This window comes from Clupea harengus, chromosome 18, assembly GCF_900700415.2.
Source record: "Clupea harengus chromosome 18, Ch_v2.0.2, whole genome shotgun sequence".
Taxonomy (NCBI): domain Eukaryota; kingdom Metazoa; phylum Chordata; class Actinopteri; order Clupeiformes; family Clupeidae; genus Clupea; species Clupea harengus.
In genome coordinates this window covers 13,589,869-13,610,286 of record NC_045169.1, presented here as the reverse complement: position 1 = coordinate 13,610,286, position 20,418 = coordinate 13,589,869, and the positions used below count along the sequence as shown (strand labels likewise).

The window sequence follows — 20,418 nt, the reverse complement described above, 5'->3', positions numbered from 1 at the left end:
TGCTGGGGAGGCAGCATGAAGAAGAGGGATGCAGGGCGACTAGACAGGCTGGTGAGAAGGGCAGGAGCTGTTGTTGGCATGGAACTGGACTGCCTAACATCAGTGGCGGAGAAAAGGACATTGAGTAGGCTGCTGACCATCTTGGACAATGACCACCACCCATTTCACAGTACTCTTAACGGACAGAGGAGCATTTTCAGTGGCAGACTCCTGTCACTGTCATGCTCATCGGACAGGCTGAGAAAGTCCTTTGTCCCCAGGGCCATCCAGCTTTTTAATGCCACACAGAAGGGGAGGGGGAGGGAGATGGACTTCTCTGCATGAGTCTACCTCAGTCTCCCCTCCTCTTCTCAGCTCTTAATTTTTCCATCCCACTGTCCATCTTTTTATCTTTTTACTCTTTTACTGGCTATACTAGCCCATTGCACAGTCTTTACTATTTATATCACTTTGCACTATCCTCACACACACAAGCACAAGTACTCTATCTTTGCACTATCCACACAAGCACATGAACACTATCTCTCTGCACTCTTTGCACTACTTTCCTTGTGGACATCAACACTGACACAATCAATGCACACTGTAATATCTGTATAATATCTGTATACACCCCACTCCCTGTGAACATGTTTTTCCCTATGTGTATTGTTTTTCTACTGTGATTTGTGTATGTATGTTTGTGAGTTAAGTTAAGTGTATAAGCTACTGGATGACCTAAATTTCCTTCGGGATTAATAAAGTATCCATCTATCTATCTATCTATCTATTCCTGATCTGATTGACAATGACCAAACGGGATTTGTTAGGGGGCGCCAAACGCAAGATAATATCAGGCGATCACTTCATATAATACACAATATTAGAGAAAGTAAAATGGGTGCAGCATTAATAAGTCTTGATGGCGAGAAAGCTTTTGATTGTGTCAGTTGGGAATATCTGTTTTTGGTCCTGGAAAGGTTTGGCTTCACTAAAAATTCAATTGATATTTTTAGAACTTTATATTCTGCCCCAACAGCAAGAGTTAAAATAAACGGTCGATTAACCAATCGCATCAATCTGGAAAGGTCTACACGTCAGGGGTGCCCTCTTTCCCCAACCCTTTTTGCGCTTTACATCGAACCATTGGCACAAGCTATAAGAGAAAATGATGATATCCATGGAATTGATGTAAACGGGAAAGAGCATAAAATAGCATTATATGCCGATGATATTTTGTTGTATGTTGCAGATCCAGATAGGTCTCTCCACGCACTTTTGGATCTCCTTGAGACATTTGGCAATCTTTCAGGGTATAACATACAAAAAACACAAATATTAGTATTTAACTACAGACCATCAGTAGATCTTGAACAGAGGCTTACCATTGACTGGTCTCAAAAAGCAATTCAATATTTGGGGGTTTGGTTAACCCATTGTCCTAAAGACCTGTATAAAAGAAACTATGAAGAAGTGAGCAAGAAAATTAAGGAAGATCTTAACCACTGGTCAACATTTTTGATAAGCTTCAGTTCAAGAATTGAGACCATCAAAATGGTTGTTATGCCTAAATTGTTAAACCTATTCATGTCATTACCAATTAACCTTGTTCCATTCAATTTAATGAATGGAACAAGCAAATATCTAGATTTATATGGAACGGAAAGAAACCAAGGATTAGATTTAATACATTAACCATTGATAAGGCTAGAGGTGGAATGTCCCTGCCAAATCTCAGGGAATATTACTTGGCGGCCCAGGTCATTCTTTGGTGTGACAGTGGATATGATGCAGGATGGAAGGAGATGGAGAGGAAGTGTGGAGATATCCCAATACAAGCAATGATTGGTGACCGAAAATTAGCAACAACTCATCAGGAGGACTTGAATCCTTTAGTCTCCTTTACCCTGTCCATATGGTTTGATGTTATCAAACAATTCAATCTATCCACACAGAAAAAAAAACTGAGATGGGTCGCATATGACACAGATTTTGTTCCAAACAGTATGGACTCCAGGTTTAAATTTTGGATGAATAGAGGAATCACAGCTTTTTGCAGATTGATACAAAACAATAGATTACACAGTTCCTTATCGCAGTTCACTGCGATATAACAGTATGGTACATGACGTCAGTCATGGGTACAAATCGAAGCATTTATCTATTCACGCCTGAAAGGCCGCGAGATCTGTCAGCGCGCGCTCCTGGGCCCGCCCCCCGAGGAGCACTATAATATTATTACGCGCCCTCAGATCTGCCTCTTTTGAAACTTCGCAAGACGAAGTGAACATCTCCGAGCATATCTCAAACGCTCTACCACAGTCAAAAGGGTTTTGTGTGCTTTCGCTCTCTACGGGTTGGTGAGTTATCTGGGTTCCTTAACCCTCACTAGCTCAGGGCGCTACAAAATTCATTGGCTCAACTTCATTTTGAAAGTAGTGGCTGCTATCCTGGCTGCCTGGCTGGCTAAGTCTCTGACTAGCCTGCTAGCTTGCTAACAACGTGTTCGTTGCAGATAGTGTGCTTGTGTTTTAACATTCTTCTCTACTTTCAGATTGAAAAAAAGATGGCCAGACACTACCCCGACTGCGGTCACGTCCGTCCCAAGGGCGACCGCCACCGTCGGTGCGTGACCTGCCTAGGCAGGGACCACGCAGAGGGTGCGCTTTCGGGCAAAGCCCCTGTCTGTTCCATCTGTGCTAGCCTCCCGCTAGCTAAGGCTACCAGGCGCCTTGCGTTCTGGAAGCGCAAGGACGCCGAGGAGACTGCACTAGTTCCATCCGGGGCTAACGCCCCCATCTTCAGCCTTGGACTTGGTGAGCGTGAGCAGTCGCCTTGCAGCGGCAGCTCCGCCCCCGGGTCTCTCCCCGTCTCCGCCGCCTGTCAGCCCTGGGGCTGCGGGCAGCAAGGCTGAGGAGCTTCAACCAAGCGGTGTCCAGCCTGAACTCGAGCTGGACATCAGCCTGGATGATGATAGTCTGCTAGACTTCTCCGATGAGCACAGCTCAATCGCTGAAGCGATGCAGACGAGCCATGACGTTAGGATGCGGGTGGAGACACCTCCTACCTCGTCTCGGCTCCTGGGCCAGCAACTCCATGAGGTTGCGCTGAGAGCAGCCAGCTGCCTCGGGCTCCCTCTCCCTCCCCCTCCCAGCGTGCGGTCCTCGCTGCTGGACGGGGAGTTTTATGCTGGCTCCGCCGCGTCAGTTCCCAGCTGCATCCCCTTTTTCGAGGAGGTGCACGAGGAACTGCAGGCGACATGGGCGATACCCTACTCGGGCCGAGCCCCGGTGCCGGGGTTCGCGCCCTACATGCAGCTCCACATGGCTAAGGAGAGGGGCTACCTCTCCTTTCCTCAGGTGGAGGATGCAGTAGCGGGCTACCTCTCGCCCTCCTCCCCCACGATGCGTCTCGGCCAGAAGCCTCTCCTGCCCATGCGGGTGGGCAGATACCAGGCTCAGCTGCAAGATAAGTCCTACTTGGCTGCAGGGCAGGCTGCCTGCACGACCAATACGGCTGCATTGCTACAGCGCTACCAGGCAAAGCTCCTGACTGAGCTTGCCTTGTCGCTGGGGGAAGATCACCCGTCTGTGGCAGAACCCGACAGATCTGTCGCTCAGACTAACTCGGTGGACGTCACAGGCACTGGGGAAGGTGATGGGTGGTCTCTGTGGCTATCACTGGCTAAGCTGTCAGACAGAGAAAAAGCACCACTCCTCGACGCCCCGGTCTCTGTCCAGGGCGCCTTTGGGGAGGCAGTGGTCACAATGGCTGCCAAGTTCGAAGAACAGCAGAAGAGCAGAGAGGTATTCCAGGCTTGGATGCCTCGCTCTAGTGGCACGGGTGAGACGTCCTCCTCAGGACACACCACACCCGCACCGGGCCAGAAGAGAAGCGGGTTCCGCTCGCCAGCGCCTCCAGCAAAGGTGTCCACCGGGCGAGGCTGGCAGAGACACTCCTTCCGCCCTCCAGCGCAGCCTGCAGCACAGCGCCGCGGGCGAGGCAGAGGGAGACCTCAGGCTTCCTGATCGTGACAGTCAGCCACTCGTCACACAGGGGGGAGCGGTGGAGTCCACACCGCCTCCACAGAAATCAGCCCGTCGCTCACATGTGGAAATCATGTCCAGCACGGTAAGCAGGTTTTCACAAGCACCACAATCATATGTCCTAACTCCTGTCCCAGATGGCGCAGTGCCCAGGCATGCTTGTGCAACTCCCCCCGCGATCGCACCCCCACATTTTTTTTCAAAAACATGAGGGGGCAGCCCCAGATCTCGTCTCCCTCCCTAGGCGGAGTGGGTGTAGATCTAGGCTTTGACTCATTGACCATGAGCGGGTTAGTCCCCGACAAATTCAACTCAAAGCACAACCTCCCTGGTTGTGTGGAGAGTTGGCGCGCATGTGCAGTGTCACCATGGGTGCTAAAGACGATCACAAGGGGTTACGTGCTGCAATTCGCCCGTTCCCCTCCGCCATTCAGCGGAGTGATACAGTCTGTGGTGCAGCTCACTTCCTACGGGAAGAGATAATCTCCCTGCTCAGAAAGGAGGCAATAAGCAGAGTCCCTCCCGTGGAGGGAAATGCAGGCTTCTACAGCCGTTACTTCCTCGTACCCAAAAGAGACGGGAATTATCGGCCAATATTAGATCTACGTGTGTTAAACAAAGCACTCATGCCGCTACGGTTCAGAATGTTGACCCCACGCAGGCTTGTGCAGTTTATAAGGCCAAACGATCGGTTTATCACGATAGACTTCAAAGACGCTTATTTCCACATTCCGATCCACCACAGACATCGGAGATATCTGAGGTTTGCGTTCGGAGGAATAGCGTACCAATTCAACGCACTCCCATTCGGCCTGTCCCTAGCGCCGAGGGTATTTACAAAGTGCGTAGAGGCAGCCGTCGCCCCATTACGTCTACGCGGCTTACGCGTTTACAATTATTTGGACGACTGGTTAATTGCTTCTCATTCAAAGGCTGCAGCAGTGCAGGACGGCCATCTAGTGGTGGCGCACCTGTATCGACTGGGCTTTGTAATAAACAGAGAAAAGAGCGTTCTCTGCCCCAGGCAAGTTACGCATTTTCTGGGTATGATTTTAGACTCCACCTCCATGGAGGTCAGGCTGTCTCAAGAACGGATAAATGCCATCAAAACATGCGTGCGCCAGTTCCGACGGGGACAGTCAGTCTCGTCGCTGTGCTGCCAACGCCTGTTAGGAATGATGGCGTCGGCCGCTATAGCGCTCCCGTTGGGGATGTTGCGCATGTGGCCAGTCCAAATATGATACCTGTCTATGAAGCTCAACGCAGTCACAGACAGGCATCGCAGAGTAGTGGAGTCCTCCAGATGCAGGAAAGCCCTGGCGATCTGGAGAACCCCCTGGTTTCTCGCCGCGTCGGGCACTATGGGCATAGTGTCGCGTCGCGTGGTGGTGACCACAGACGCTTCCACCAAAGGCTGGGGAGCTGTCTGCGAAGGGAGAGGCGTGAACGGTCTCTGGTCGGTGACAGAGGCCGCGTCTCACATAAATGTGTTAGAGCTGCGAACAGTAGTCCTAGCTCTACAACACTTTCTGCCCAGGCTGAGTGGTCAGCATGTACTAGTGAGGACGGACAACACTGCGACCTTGGCGTATATAAATCGCCAGGGCGGAGTGCGCTCCCCGTCACTACACCATTGGGCGACTCGCCTGCTCCTGTGGGCAGCAAGGCACGTCCTGTCCCTCAGGGCAGTTCATATACCAGGTCACCTCAACTACGGTGCGGACCTGTTATCGAGGGGCGATCCTCGAGCAGCAGACTGGTGCCTTCACCCACAAATGATAGGTCAGATCTGGGTGCGTTTTTTCAAGGCGCAGGTGGACCTGTTCGCGAACAGGCAGAACACCTGCTGCCCGCTCTGGTTCTCGCTATGGGGCGACGATCCCCCACTAGGCATAGACGCGCTGGGCCACCAGTGGCCAGCTCTACCCCTATATGCTTTTCCCCCGATCCCGCTCCTCCAGCAGGTGCTGTGCAGGATTGCGGACGAGGGCAGGGAATTGATATTGATAGCCCCCCACTGGCCCAATCAGCTGTGGGCTGCAGATCTGGTCAATATGTCAGTGCAGCAGCCTTGGGAGCTGCCTCTGCGGAGAGACCTCCTAACGCAGGCGCACAGGACAGTGTGGCAACCACATCCGGAGTGGTGGCGTCTCAGAGCCTGGCACCTGAAAGGTGCAGGCTCATAGCGTCAGGCTTGTCGGACGCGGTGGTGGCTACAATACAGAGTGCCCGAGCTGTATCAACACGGGCTCTGTATACGCTGAAGTGGCGCAGTTTTGAGCGGTGGTGTGCTGCGCGTCAGCACGACCCCATTAACTGCACGCATGGCGTTATTCTAGAATTCCTACAGCAGTTGTTTGATGAGGGGAAGGCGGCTTCTACTCTCAAAGTGTACATGGCTGCCATTTCAGCCTGCCACGCAGGCATTAATGGCAGTTCTCCTGGCAGTCACCCGCTAGCGTCACGCTTCATGGCGGGGGTGAGACGGCTCAGGGTGCCAGAGAGACACCTCATACCCTCTTGGGATCTGCTAGTGGTGTTACGTGCTCTCACAGGGCCTCCGTTCGAGCCCCTGATGACAGTGGACATAAAGTTTGTCTCTTTAAAGACCGCGCTGCTGCTGGCGTTAACGTCAGCAAAACGCGTTGGTGACATGCAAGCCCTGTCAGTCAGTCCATCGTGCCTTCAGTTCTCGATCGCTGGTGACAGAGTGGTTATGCGACCTAATGCTGCTTACACACCTAAAGTGGTGGTAACCCCATTCCGCAATCAGGTGATTGAATTAGCAGTTTTCTTGCCTCCTCCATTTGCGTCAGCAGAGGAGGAACGTTTGAATAAGCTCTGTCCAGTGCGCGCTCTCCGCTGTTACGCAGAACGCACTAGAGCTTTCAGACAGTCAGATCAGCTATTCGTGTGCTTCGGTGCACGCGCAAAAGGCAGACCTCTATCAAAACCGAGCCTCTCCCGTTGGATAGTAGAGGCTATGGTGTTGTCTTATAAGAGCTTGTCTTTAGATCCCCTGGAGAAGTTGCATGCGCACTCTACGCGGGGGGTCTCGTCTTCCTGGGCCTTACTAAAGGGCGTCTCAGTGGAAGATATTTGCAAAGCTGCAAGCTGGAGTTCTCGCCACACTTTCATTAGATTCTATATGTTAGATGTGGCTGAACCTAGTTTTCTTCATAGCGTTCTGCGGGCAAGCGATCTCTGAATCCCCTGGCCTGAGAACGATATATATGATAAGTGTGTTCATTAGTGTCTACATGTTATGTTGCACATGAAACATCCCAGGGTTTTCCTACGGGCGCGGGATCACGGATCCCTGTCGCCTATGATAAAGGTGGCCCTGTTAAATTCATGGTGTTCTGCAGGCAAGCGATCTCTGAATCCCCTGACCTGAGAACGATGTATATGATAAGTGTGTTCATTGGTGACTACATGTTTGTTGCACATAAAACACTCCAGGGTGGTTTCCTACAGGCGCAGGATCGCGATCCTTGCCGCCTATGATAAAGGTTGCCCTGTTAATATGTTCACCGCCAGCGGCCGTATAAACCTCTATGAGGGCAAAGGCTTCAATAAAGCTGGTGTGTGTAATTGGCTGCCACTGTATTATCACGCGGGAATGTATAGGGTCCCATACTGTTATATCGCAGTGAACTGCGATAAGGAACGTCTCGGTTACTTACGTAACCTCGGTTCCTTAAGCAGGAACCAGATATAACAAAGTTGGCGTGTACAGTGTTACCTTGGATTGATTGTCTTGCTCAGTTTCTTTCCGAGGCAGATCTGAGGGCGCGTAATAATATTATAGTGCTCCTGAGGGGGCGGGCCCAGGAGCGCGCGCTGACAGATCTCGCGACCTTTCAGGCGTGAATAGATAAATGCTTCGATTTGTACCCATGACTGACGTCATGTACCATACTGTTATATCTGGTTCCTGCTTAAGGAACCGAGGTTATGTAAGTAACCGAGACGTTTTCAGACAATAAGAGAAAAATACAATTTAGAAAAACAAGATTTTTTCAGATATTTACAGCTGCGCCAATACTTTTTAAAAGAAATGGGTAAAAAAGAAGCAAATACTGTGCCGAATGACATAATACAGTTGATCACACAGACTTACACCATTGGCTCTAAGTCAGTGATTTCAAGACTCTACCGGGGAATAGTTAAGGGAAGAGGCAGTTCCACAAATTACATCAGAGAAAAATGGGAAAAAGAAATAAAGGAAAGAATATCCCCTCAACAATGTGAGAATATATGTGAAAATATGTCTTCGACTACCTGCTCATCTTATTGGCGTGAATTTTGTTGGAAAAACCTTGTCCGTTTTTTTATCACACCTAAATTAAAATCACATCAAACATCACTGACACACACATGTTGGAGGGGTTGTGGGGAAGTGGATGCAAATCACTACCACATTTTTTGGGCCTGCCCGAAGATTGATAAGTCAAGGATCATGTCTATCACTTTATTTGGGCGATATGCCAGAAGAACTTACTAGAAATGATAAATACCTGTTGAAAATATTTACGGCAGCAGCAAAGAAAGCAATCACACGTAAATGGTTACAGACCGACTCACCTACTGTTGATAACTGGTTGGATATTATTAAGGAGATCCATGAGATGGAGAGACTAACCTTTCTATTGCGTTTGAGAAATGACTTGTATATCGGAAGATGGACAAAATGGAATCTGTATATGTTTAAGTAGGGTTGTGATTATTGATTGACTTTTGAAATAATTTGCCATTTCATTTTCCTTTCTGCTGCTGTATATTATGTAAATATATGTCTGGGAATGCTGTAGCGCATGTCACAATAATATGTTGTACAAAATGAATGTTGTCGTGCCGACACTTAACCTTGTACTTGTATGGTTGTTCAGTACCATTGTCTTTCACAGAAAAACTCAATAAAATCTAAGTAACAAAAAAAAAAAAGAAATACAGAACGCGTTAGCCGCTTCACAGCCTGCTATCCACGATTTTCTTTCGTACCAATTCTTTAATATCGGATTTCTCCCCCGTTGTAGAAAACCTGTTGAATGGATACATTTGGTCCTAATTGTATTGTTAGTACGCCAACCGAAAGGAGTTTCTTTCAAAGAAAGAATTGAGTTGTTGCACTGAGCACTAGCCATCTCGACAGAATATGCCTTGGTCGAAGCTGTATGACGTTCATTACTTATGATGAAAGCATGGAGGGGCGAGCCCTCCCGGAAGCCATAGAGAATGCATTGAGAGCCCTGTTTTGTGAAAAAATTGATTTAACGTGGGAGTCGATGAGAGAGGTCTGGGGCGATTTCCATTTCGCCCCAAATCACCCACAAGGGGCGGGGCCATTTGAAGCATGACTTTTGACTGACTTTTGCCTGACTGTTACCTGATTGGACAATGACATTCAGAGGCAGATCAGACGGTCTAGTGGTAGAATCCGACAGAAAACTAAATATCTCCTTTTCTGGAGGCAGTGCGTCGCCCCAATCACCCTTATGAACAAGCCGCCCCTGATCCTATCTCTGTTCATGAATATCATCTAAGTACATGAAGGAGGTAACTGAAGGACACAGTTTATCCTTTTACACACATCCCTACACCCTCTCCCTACCCGCTTCCACACACATTTACACACACACACATATACACACACACACATGTACTCACACACACTCACACATTCTCACACACATACTCACACACACACACACACACACACACACACACACACATACTCACACACAAACACAAGCACAGGGCTTTTTCCACACTACCCTAACCCTCTTCTCTCTTCTTCTCTCTTTTCCTCTCTTTCTGTGCAGAAGTTTTGATCTGTCAATCCGGTTGTTTCCTCCAGGTCACATTAAAGTCTGCTGTCTTCCACCAGTTTCTGCTGAACCTGAGGACAAACTTGCATGTTGGTTAATGACCTCCCTCATAGTCCAGGGCTAGCAGTCTATGCAGAACATGAACAACAAATCTAGATGTTGTAAAGTTTGTAGATGTTGTAAAGTTTGTAGATGTCGAACATTTGTATACAGTAAAATATTGTAGTTCTGTTTTTGTATTGCTAAATACTGTAAAAGATATTCTAAACAAGGACCTGACAACACCATTGATTTACATTTGTTCTACTGTGTACAAAATGGCAAAGATTCTGACACAAAAATATGTATTGCAGTCATTTTCCCACATTACATGTACTGTAAGAAGTCAAATGACAGGCTTCAATATACAGTAAAAAGGTCAAATCTGTTCTGCAGTGAACATTCTCCCCCTGCCACCAGTGTGGGCCAGTGTGTTGATTCTATAAAACAGTGCAATAGGCTGTAAATACTGTAAATAATCAGAATTCTGCTGTATATTTTGTAAATTACTTTAGCGAATCTACAGTACTGCATTGTATTGTGGCAACACACTTTACAAAAGTATAGAAATGCTTGTTGCCAAGAGTGCAAATAGAGTGAAACACAGTACAGTAAATTGACTGTAAAGGCCAGCAAAGTATCATTGTCATTGCGGAACGTATGAACAATGCCACAGTATGACGGCTCAGGTTTGGCTGAACCCTTTGGCCAGCTTCTCTCATGGAGAGGTCATGATTGACTACGTATTAGAGCATTTTACAAGAACGCCACACACACACACACACACACACACACACACAGCAGCAGCAGAGCGCGGAGGAGACGTCCAGGCTGAGGGAGAGCCTGAACCAGGTGTTCCCGGGGCAGGCGAGTGCAGTGACGCTGGCCCTACAGACGAGTTCAACGAATATCAGGCCTGGTTTTGCTATTTGGCCCTTAAGCATCATATCGCGATGTTGTCACATGACATTGTTCCGTATTTCTTCAAATGATGTGTGTGTGTTTGTGTGTGTGTGTGTGGGGGGGGGGCGTGGGGCGTGTTGAAATCATGTAACACTCCTAAACAATAGTTTGGCAAATCAGGTGACAGCGTAAAATAATGTCTCCACTGCGTTGATTTATCTTCCCTGTAGATGTCACAACCATCAAAACTCCTCTTTGAAATGAAAAGTACAACAGTCAATTCAGCGCACGACATGAATGAGCATGTTTGCTGTGCACGAAAGAATGTGCTCTCTTCAATATTTCGTGGACACAATGCTAACGCGTTTGTGTTTCGTAGACAATAGGCATTGAGGTGTTACATGGTTTCATAATGAATGAATGTATGTGGTGGCACGGAATGCGCTTGAAACACTTGCCGGCTTTGCTAAGACTGGTAGGGATTTAGGTCAGTCGTTTTAGGGAAACATAATGGAAAATTTCACTAAGCTAATTAAAATGTACCCTTAAAGAATCTATCTCTCTTCAGGATAATTAGTTTTGGTCTGTACACTTTGTTATGATGAACTAAACTGTTTTATTTGTCTTAGGTAGCCTTCATCAAGTCACAAGTTGAAGTAGCCTAGTGTTCAGAACATAAACTTAAACAAAAGGCAAGCTGTGGGTAGGCTATAATAACTCTCCCCAAAGCCTGCTGGACAATATTACATTAACACACATACTGTAGCCTATATGTCGTCACCGCGACCTTAATGTTTTGCCTTGATTCAGACCCCTCTGAGACACACAACACCAGACATGAATGAAGTTTAACAGTTCTATTGTAGAGGGCCGGCAGCCACACACACACTTAGAAGCACACAGTCCCTGGGCAAAATGTAGTACATGGTTTAGGCCCAGCCTATCCTATGTAACCCACCCCAATCACACAGGATAAAGAGGCTAACTATAATAGCCACAGTCAGGCACCACAAAGGGGGAGGAGGAGTACAACTTAATTGCAGAGAGGCCGATTAGAAACAAGACATGCAATACATTAGAAACAAACTCAACCCACAGCAAAGCCCCCAATATCATTCCCAGCTAGGCAAAACACTGGCGTTACAATTCACACGTGAAATACACTCATAAGCAATGTCCGTGCACAGATGGCTCACACACACCCACAGCAAGCTACACCACTGTTACAGTTCGCTCCCACGCTACACTAAACAGCCCCTCGTCACGTTAGGCTGCACTTACCTCCCCAGCAAGTGGAAACCAATAAGAGGGGCTCACCCAGTTCATGCCTGCCCCGCTAAGCGGGTGCGCTGCCGGAGGATGAAGAAAACACTTTTTGTCCTCCACGCCGACCAAAACACAACAAAACAACTCCCAAACCCCACTAGTTCAATCAGTCCAGGGGCAGTGAAAACAGCGTGTCATTGCTGCATGATGAGGGAGGGAAGATCACGTCACCGTCGCACTTCCACACACTCCAGCTGGTGAGCGGTTGCGTTGGGCCATTAAATGAACGGAAACTTGAAAGGTTTTGTCTTTAAGTAATCTATTATTTAGCTTCCAATACCCACGCATTTTATTATTACTATCTTTTGAGCCAACTAAGTGTATAGAGATCATTTTGTGATCCGATAAAGGAGCATAACGATGTGAAACGTCAGATATGTACTGCAGGCAAGAGGTGGAGGTTAACCATAAATCTATTCTAGATTGTTGTGTACATCTTGAATTACACCAGGTAAATTCTTTGCAACTTGGCTTAAAAAAACGCCATGCATCTGTTACTGATATTTTCTCACTTAGATAAAGTGTGGCTTTAAACTGTGAATTTTGAGAAACTCTTTCTGGAATTCTGTCTACCGAATCGTCTGGAGCATCATTGAAATCCCCGCCTAAAATCAAGTATGCATCTTCATATTTTTTTTGTAGATCTTTTAATTTGGAGTAAATCTGACTGAACATAGTTTTTGCTTGGGCTTTGTCATTGTAACCATACACATTACAGATCAAGAAAAGAGAGTTGTCTAGTTTTACTACTACTATGATCCACCTTCCATCCTCAGAGTTGAAATGTTCTAAAATATCACCTGTAAACCTGTTAAATAAAAAGCTGACACCTGCAGAGCGATGAGAGGCATGAGAAAAGTATGCTTGATCTCCCCACTGACTTTTCCAAAATGTACTGTCTGTATCACTGGAATGAGTTTCTTGTAAGAGGATAATGTTAGCATCAGTTTTCCTGATAAAAAGAATATTTTCAGTGAAAATGAAATGACTAATATTCAGAAATGGGAATATTTCAAATTCAAAATTAGAGAAATAGCTATTAAACGTAGCAAAGAAATTAAGAAGGTTAGTAATGCAAAAGAAAAAGAAATTATGGAAAACTTGAATATTTTATTGAATAGAAAAGATCTTTCAGAAATCGAGAAACTAAAGTTAATGGAACTGCAGAATGACATCGACAAACTGTATACAGATGTTGCTGAAGGAGCCTTTATACGATCCAGGGCCAAATGGTTAGAAAATGGCGAAAAAAACACTAGCTATTTTTTTGCATTGGAAAAACGAAATTGTAAAAGAAACAATATTTCCACACTGAAAATTAAAAACAATGTTAGTACTAATCCCAAAGAAATAGCAGAACATATAGGATCTTTTTACCAAAATTCATACATATCCAAATTTGAACCATTATCCTGTGTGGAATACTTGAATAGCATCAAAACATATGTCCCCACCATTTCAGAAGAATTTAGAACTAACTGCGAAAAACCTATTTTGAAATGCGAATTTGTTGAGGCCTTGAAACAAATGAAAACTCAGAAGGCTCCTGGGATTGATGGTTTGACTACTGAATTTTTCTTATGTTTTTGGAGTATTATTGAAGACCCACTTATGGAAATGTATAGAGAATGTATTCATAAGAAGGAAATGTGTACAACAATGAAGCAAGGAATAATTAGCTTGATACCCAAACCAAACAAAGATCCTCTATCAATAGAAAACTGGAGACCAATCACCCTTCTGAATGTAGATTATAAATTGTTTGCACTTGTTTTTGCTAGACGTTTAAAAAGAAACCTGGCAGAAATTATAAATGAAACCCAAACTGGCTTCATGGCTAATCGCCATATAAGCAACAATATAAGATTGGTGTTAGATCTATTAGATTACTCAGAGTATGTGGAGTCACAGGCACTCATTGTATTTCTCGACTTTTATAAAGCGTTTGATACAGTCGAACACCCATTTATATATAAAGCTTTGGATTTATTTGGCTTCGGGGAATCCTTTATATCTGTAGTTAAAATGTTATACAAGGATATCAATAGTAATGTATTAATCTATCCCAATACCTCTAAAAGATTTCCTGTTAACAGATCTGTGCGTCAAGGCTGCCCAATTTCCCCCTTTTTATTCTTAATTGTTGTAGAGTTACTTTCACTCAAGGTTCTGAATAGTCCCAATATACATGGTCTATCTATTTTTTCAAAAAGAAATCCGAATTACTCAACTAGCAGATGATTAAGCTTTGTTCATGAGAGACAAATACCAAATTGGACCAACTATACAATTAATTAATGAGTTTTCAAAAGCTTCAGGACTACATCTTAATATAGGGAAATGTGAAATCTTGAGTCTATTTGATACTGATGATGAGTACATATGCAACATTCCATTGAAAAAAATCTGTCAAATATTTGGGAATTGATGTAACCAAAGATATGTTAACCAGACAACAGCTTAACTTCCCTCCTAGACTAAAAAAAACTAAAACCATTATGAATATGTGGCTTCAACGCGACCTATCTATTTTTGGAAGAATTCTCTTAACCAAGGCAGAAGGCATCTCAAGACTTGTTTATCCCGCCCTGTCATTGTATGTCCAAGACTCAACATCTAAAGAAATTAACAACATACTTACCAACTTTGGAAAAAGCGACACCATTACTTAAAAAAAGATATACTTTCTGGGCCCAGGAATGAAGGGGGACTTGATTTGCTAAACTTTTTTGATTTGAATAACACATTCAAGATAAAATGGATCAAAGAATGTCTTCACTTTCTACTCACCTGTAATTATAAGACTACCAAATTGCCCATGAAATTATCCTAATATATTCAACAGGCCCTCCTAGTGTGGAAATTATGTTACACACACAACTTTTTCCACAAAACAATCATATGGAATAATGTTAACATAACTGTTGGTAAAAAGTCAATTTTCAAGCAGAAGTGGTTTGACAGAGGTATATTATATGTAAATGATCTATTTGACACCAATGGTTTATTGCTTAGCTATGATCGATTCCTTCTCATTAAGTCCTTTCCTGTAACGAGTAAAGAATTTAACTCTGTGATAAAAGCCATTCCTAATGGCCTATCCCACCTGTTGAAGAGTCACCTCCAATCTCAAGGAACACTAAGAATAGAACCCCTCTTATTTGTGAATGGTATAGACATTATGGATATTAAATGTAATAATAAACACATACGTAACACATTATTTGAAAAAAGGAAGATTAGTCCCAGAGGGAAAGCTTTCTGGAATAGCATCTTTAATGACATTGACTGGCAAAGAGCATGGCTTTTGCCATACACATTTTTTATTACTAATAAAATTAAGCAAGTGCACATTAAAATTTTACACAATATATATGTAACAAATTTGTATTTATCAAAAATTTTAGACATTGAAAATAAATGCTCCTTCTGCAATGGGGATTCTGAATCTTTAACTCATCTGTTCTACCACTGCTCATGCTCACTTACCTTTTGGACTCAGATTGAAAGATACATATTGTGTAAAACTAAAATGAATGTTAAAATTGACTGTAAAAGTGTCATCACTTATTTTGTTCATAAGAATAACAATTTGGAATTCATAACTAATTTGATTATATTATTTGGCAAATTCCATATACACAAAAGCAGATATGCACAGGTGACTCCTAATTTTACTAGATTCTCACATGAATTTGCACAATATACTGACACACTGGATATGATAAACACAACCAAAAGTAATAGAACGATTAAAATGTACAGAGAACTCTTCAACGTGGAACAATATAATCCCTTTCCTTGTTGTAATGCAATTAAATTTATGAAATATGTGAGATGTATAAAATGTATGAAATTTATGAAATGTATAACATTTATGAAATTTATGAATTGTATCTGTCCTATTTTTTTAAATTTTTTTATTTTATTTTTTCTATTATTATTATTTATTAATTTATCTGATATTACTTATCTGATCTTGTTTTATGACTGATATGATGAGCTCTTGTCTGTATGTTTTTATATACTGTATTGCAATAATAAATGCCAATGTGCTGCCAAAAAAAAAAAAAAAAAAAAAAAAGCTGGTGAGCGGTTGCGTCTCTCTCTCACACTCTCCCGATGCCGCTTCTGCTTCTCCTCTGGCTGTAGCTCTGAACACAAAGCACACACTCACCAAACGGCAGGCTCAAAGCTGACCCACTCACACAGTATCCACTCGGATTACTAAAACCACCTCCCTTTAGCTGGCATGCTAAAATGCATCTCTCCCCACATGCCGGCTGGCTGGCGATTGTTGTTGTCCGGCGTGTCGCTGCTGGATCGCGTCATCACTCCAGCGTCACCTGGGAAATCATTCCCGTTCCTTTCAGTTTCCCTGTATAAAAGGGATTCCTCCGTCCAGTGTCCAATCATATAATCAACACTTCGTGGCCATTAGTCCATCAGTCCACAATTATTGCCACTACGTTCCCCCCTGCACACTGGTTACAGCACAACACACAATTATACAACAACCACATGATTACACGCATCAATAAACAATGATAATTTCCCAGACTGAAATGTGACATATACACACAAGCAGCACAAGGATGAACTCCCCAAATTAATAGCCGACAGGTCTGGAGACATGGTGAAGTGTGTCCAACAGTTTTGTATATAAATGTGATTTGTTTGACTTTAATTCACTTACATTTTTTTTAAGTTTCAGAGAAATATCTACTGTACAATCTGATAACCCCATTATTGTTACCAAATAATATTTCTATGGTGATTTGTGAGGCGTCGTTAGGACACAACTAGGCTTTATCAATACACCCCCAAACGTCAGGCAAGCGGGCCAATCACAGTTGTTGCTGTATGCTTTGTTGTGACATGTAGTTGCATTTATGGGGAGGTGCACGTCAGGCTATGGCGTCGGGTACACGACTACACTGTCCTATGTTGTGCCTACAGTGTAGATTCTACACAGAAGCATAAATCAGTGTAGAGTACAGAGGGGCATAAAGCAGTGTAGGATACACAGGGGCATAAATCAGTGTAGGGTACACAGGGGCATAAATCAGTGTAGGGTACACAGGGGCATAAATCAGTGTAGGATACACAGGGGCATAAATCAGTGTAGGGTACACAGGGGCATACATCAGTGTAGGGTCCACAGGGGCGTAAATCGGCCTCAAGGCTAACCTACAGTTTAGCTTCTACGCAGAAGCATAAACCGGCCTTAAGCCTTCCTTACCTACATCTTAGCTTCTACGCAGAAGCATACATTGGTTCTAACTATGCAAGGTACCCTGTGCCCTCCCACCCAACAATCACACTTAACTATTTTAAATCAACATTATGTAACAATTTTTTTCTCAAAATAATTTTGGTGGTACTCTGACTTGTAATACGGAGTATGGCACCTGTGCAACTGCCACAGCACGCCTGGTACGTCTGGTATTACAGTATGTAACTTTGGGGTACAGGGCGCGAGACCTCTCGTGAGAACTATGTAATGCTTCATGGCACTACCCCACGCAACAACAACGAGACCCATCTGCTTTACGAAGAAGCTAGCACAGTATTCACTGTATGGACATCATGGCAGAGGCGATGAAGAAACTGAGGAAGATGTTGTCAGAGGAGGTGAGGAAGAGAAAATGAGAGAGTAACTGTGCAAGAGTAGGTCTCGGACTGGATTTTATTCATTGGCAAGAGCTAAAAGAGAAAGAAGAGTGCAAGTCAGATGCCGAGATGGCCTTCTTTCTGTTGGACAGGTCAGTAATAACGTATTAGCTGTCTTGCTATTTCTTGTGTTGCGTTTGTTTGATGTGTGGCTGTGTTAGGAAAGTTGTTGACTTGCTAGTTTTTTTATGAAACAATGCGGCATAGGCTGTCACCTTATCGGTGTCATCCCTGTCTCAGAGAGATTTGTAGTTTTTCCAGTTGCCTTAAGTCGTTGACCTCAGTCCTGTCTCTAAATAAATTCATCTCATGCCAAAAGGTTTGATAATTTTTTATCAATCTAAATTTAACTCTAAAGCCAAATGAGCCTTGAAAACTCAGCTAGCTTTAGGTCTGTTTTTCAGGTATCATGAGGTGATTTGCAATGCAAAACCTATGATGCGAACAACATGAAGGGGGATTATTCTGGTTCCTGCAGGACCTGAGGGCTATGAACCTGACACCTGTCAAATCAGCCTCTGATGCTCAGACTACAGACTGATAGAATATGTCTTGGGCAGGTTCCCAGCTGGTAAACTTCACCTTTGGCGAATAAACCAAGAGGTGTAGTATGGCCATGATAAACAGAGCCGCCTTCCTCAGTCATCTTCTTTATGAGGCTGCAAGCAGCTTGTATGAAGGGTGTGTGCGCAAATATTTGTTTGCTCATAAAATACTTCATAAGAGAGCGAAAACAGCGTCAGCTGTCAGTCTGTGGTGTAAGAGTTCAGGATGTTCACCCTAGGTTAGAGTTAAGAATGTTCACCCTAGCTTGAAGTTAAGAATGTTCACCCTAGGTTAGAGTTAAGGAAGTTCACCCAAGGTAAGACACACACACACACACACACACACACACACACACACACACACACACACACACACACACACACACACACACACACACACACAGGGTTCCACATCTTCCAATGTCTGTGGTTGCAGTTTTTATTGGAATAGTAATTTACATAGTAAAACATTGTCCGTCTAAACCAAGTGGGCATACACATTACAGTTTATAAATTTACATATTACACAGGACATAAATAAAAACACGAAATGTAATGTGCACACAGACAAGGAGATGAAAGATAAAAAAAGAAACAAATCATACTTCACAGTCTTACAAAAGTATTTGTGAAGTATTTTTATCAAGTTGTATGGGTGTTGTATGGGACAGTGACATCAAGTTCTGCTGAAAAGAATCAAGGGCTTTTCCAAAGTTTGACGCTATCTGTTCACCCTATCGCTTCATTAAGAGTGTCCTCCTGTAGCAAAGGGAGAGAGCACTCAGCCCACCCAGCCTTCAACCTGGATCTACAGGACAACAAACCTGCACTTTGATGGCAATAATGAAGACTCAGGCTCGTTAGTATGGTAGTCAGAACACACACATACACAAACACACACACACAGCCGGGAGTGTGACTGCACATGGAGCATCGGAGTGTGAGGGTGGCCCGGAATGAAAAATGACAAGTTCACAACAAATTGTGGGTGGATTACATGGGTGGAGCAACGGCACGTTTGTCAGAAACACTAAATGCTGTGTGTGTGTGTGATTGCTTGTGTAAGTGTGTGTGAGTGTGTGTGTAAGTGTGTGAGTGTATGTGAGTGTGTGTGTGTATGTGTAAGTGTGTGTGAGTGTAAGTGTATGTGAGTGTATGTGAGTGTGTGTGTGTGTGTGTTAGTGTGTGTATGTGAGTGTGTGTGTAAGTGTAAGTGTGTGAGTGTGTGTGTGTGTGTGTGAGTGTATGTGTGTAAGTGTCTGTGATGTGTGTCAGAAACGCCTAACGCTGTTTTACTTTGTTTATTTCCCTCACTGTGTGACGTGTGCCAGTATCTCCAGCGTTTCTAAATGATCTTCTCTCTTCAGGCCCTCAGTGATGACTCTGCTTCTCATTACCACACTGCTGCTCTCAGGTCAGTCTGCTCTTGACCTGTGTGTGTGTGTGTGAGTGTGTGTGTGTGTGTGTGTGTGTGTGTGTGTGTGTGTGTCCATTCGGATCCGTACTTTACATGTGTGTATGTTTATGTGTGCTTATCGACAGGCCCAGCTGTGTGAGTGTGTGTGGTAGTGTTCTCCATGTGTGTGGATCTGTGTGTATTCAGATGTGTGTGTGTGTGTGTGTGTGTGTGTGTGTGTGTGTGTGTGTGTGTGTGTACTTCTCCCTCCTCTAAGGTTTGTGAAGTCTCTCCCCCTCTCTTCTCCTCTCCTCTAAGGTCTGTGCAGTCACTCCTCCTCTCCTCTGTCATTAGGTCTGTGCAGTCACTCCTCTCCTCTCCTCTCCTCTCCTCTCCTCTCTTCTCCGCTCCTCTCCTCTCCTCTCTTCTCCTCTCTTCTCTTCTCTTCTCTTCTCTTCTCTTCTCTTCTCTTCTCTTCTCCTCTCCTCTCCTCTCCTCTCAGGTCTGTGCAGTCAATCCCCCTCTCCTCTCCTCAGGTCTTTTCGCAGTCTCTCCTCCTCTGCTCTCCTCTCCTCTCTCCTCTCCTCTCCTCTCAGTCTGTGCAGTTACTCCTCTCCTCTCCTCTCCTCTCCTCTCCTCTCCTCTCCTCTCCTCTCCTCTCCTCTCCTCTCTTCTCTTCT

The 20,418-nt window shown here is 44.5% G+C and overlaps 1 pseudogene; it reads left to right on the top strand.

The window, feature by feature from the left end:
* LOC122133764 overlaps positions 1–20,418 on the top strand; it is a 28,391-nt pseudogene that overhangs the window by 3,268 nt on the left and 4,705 nt on the right.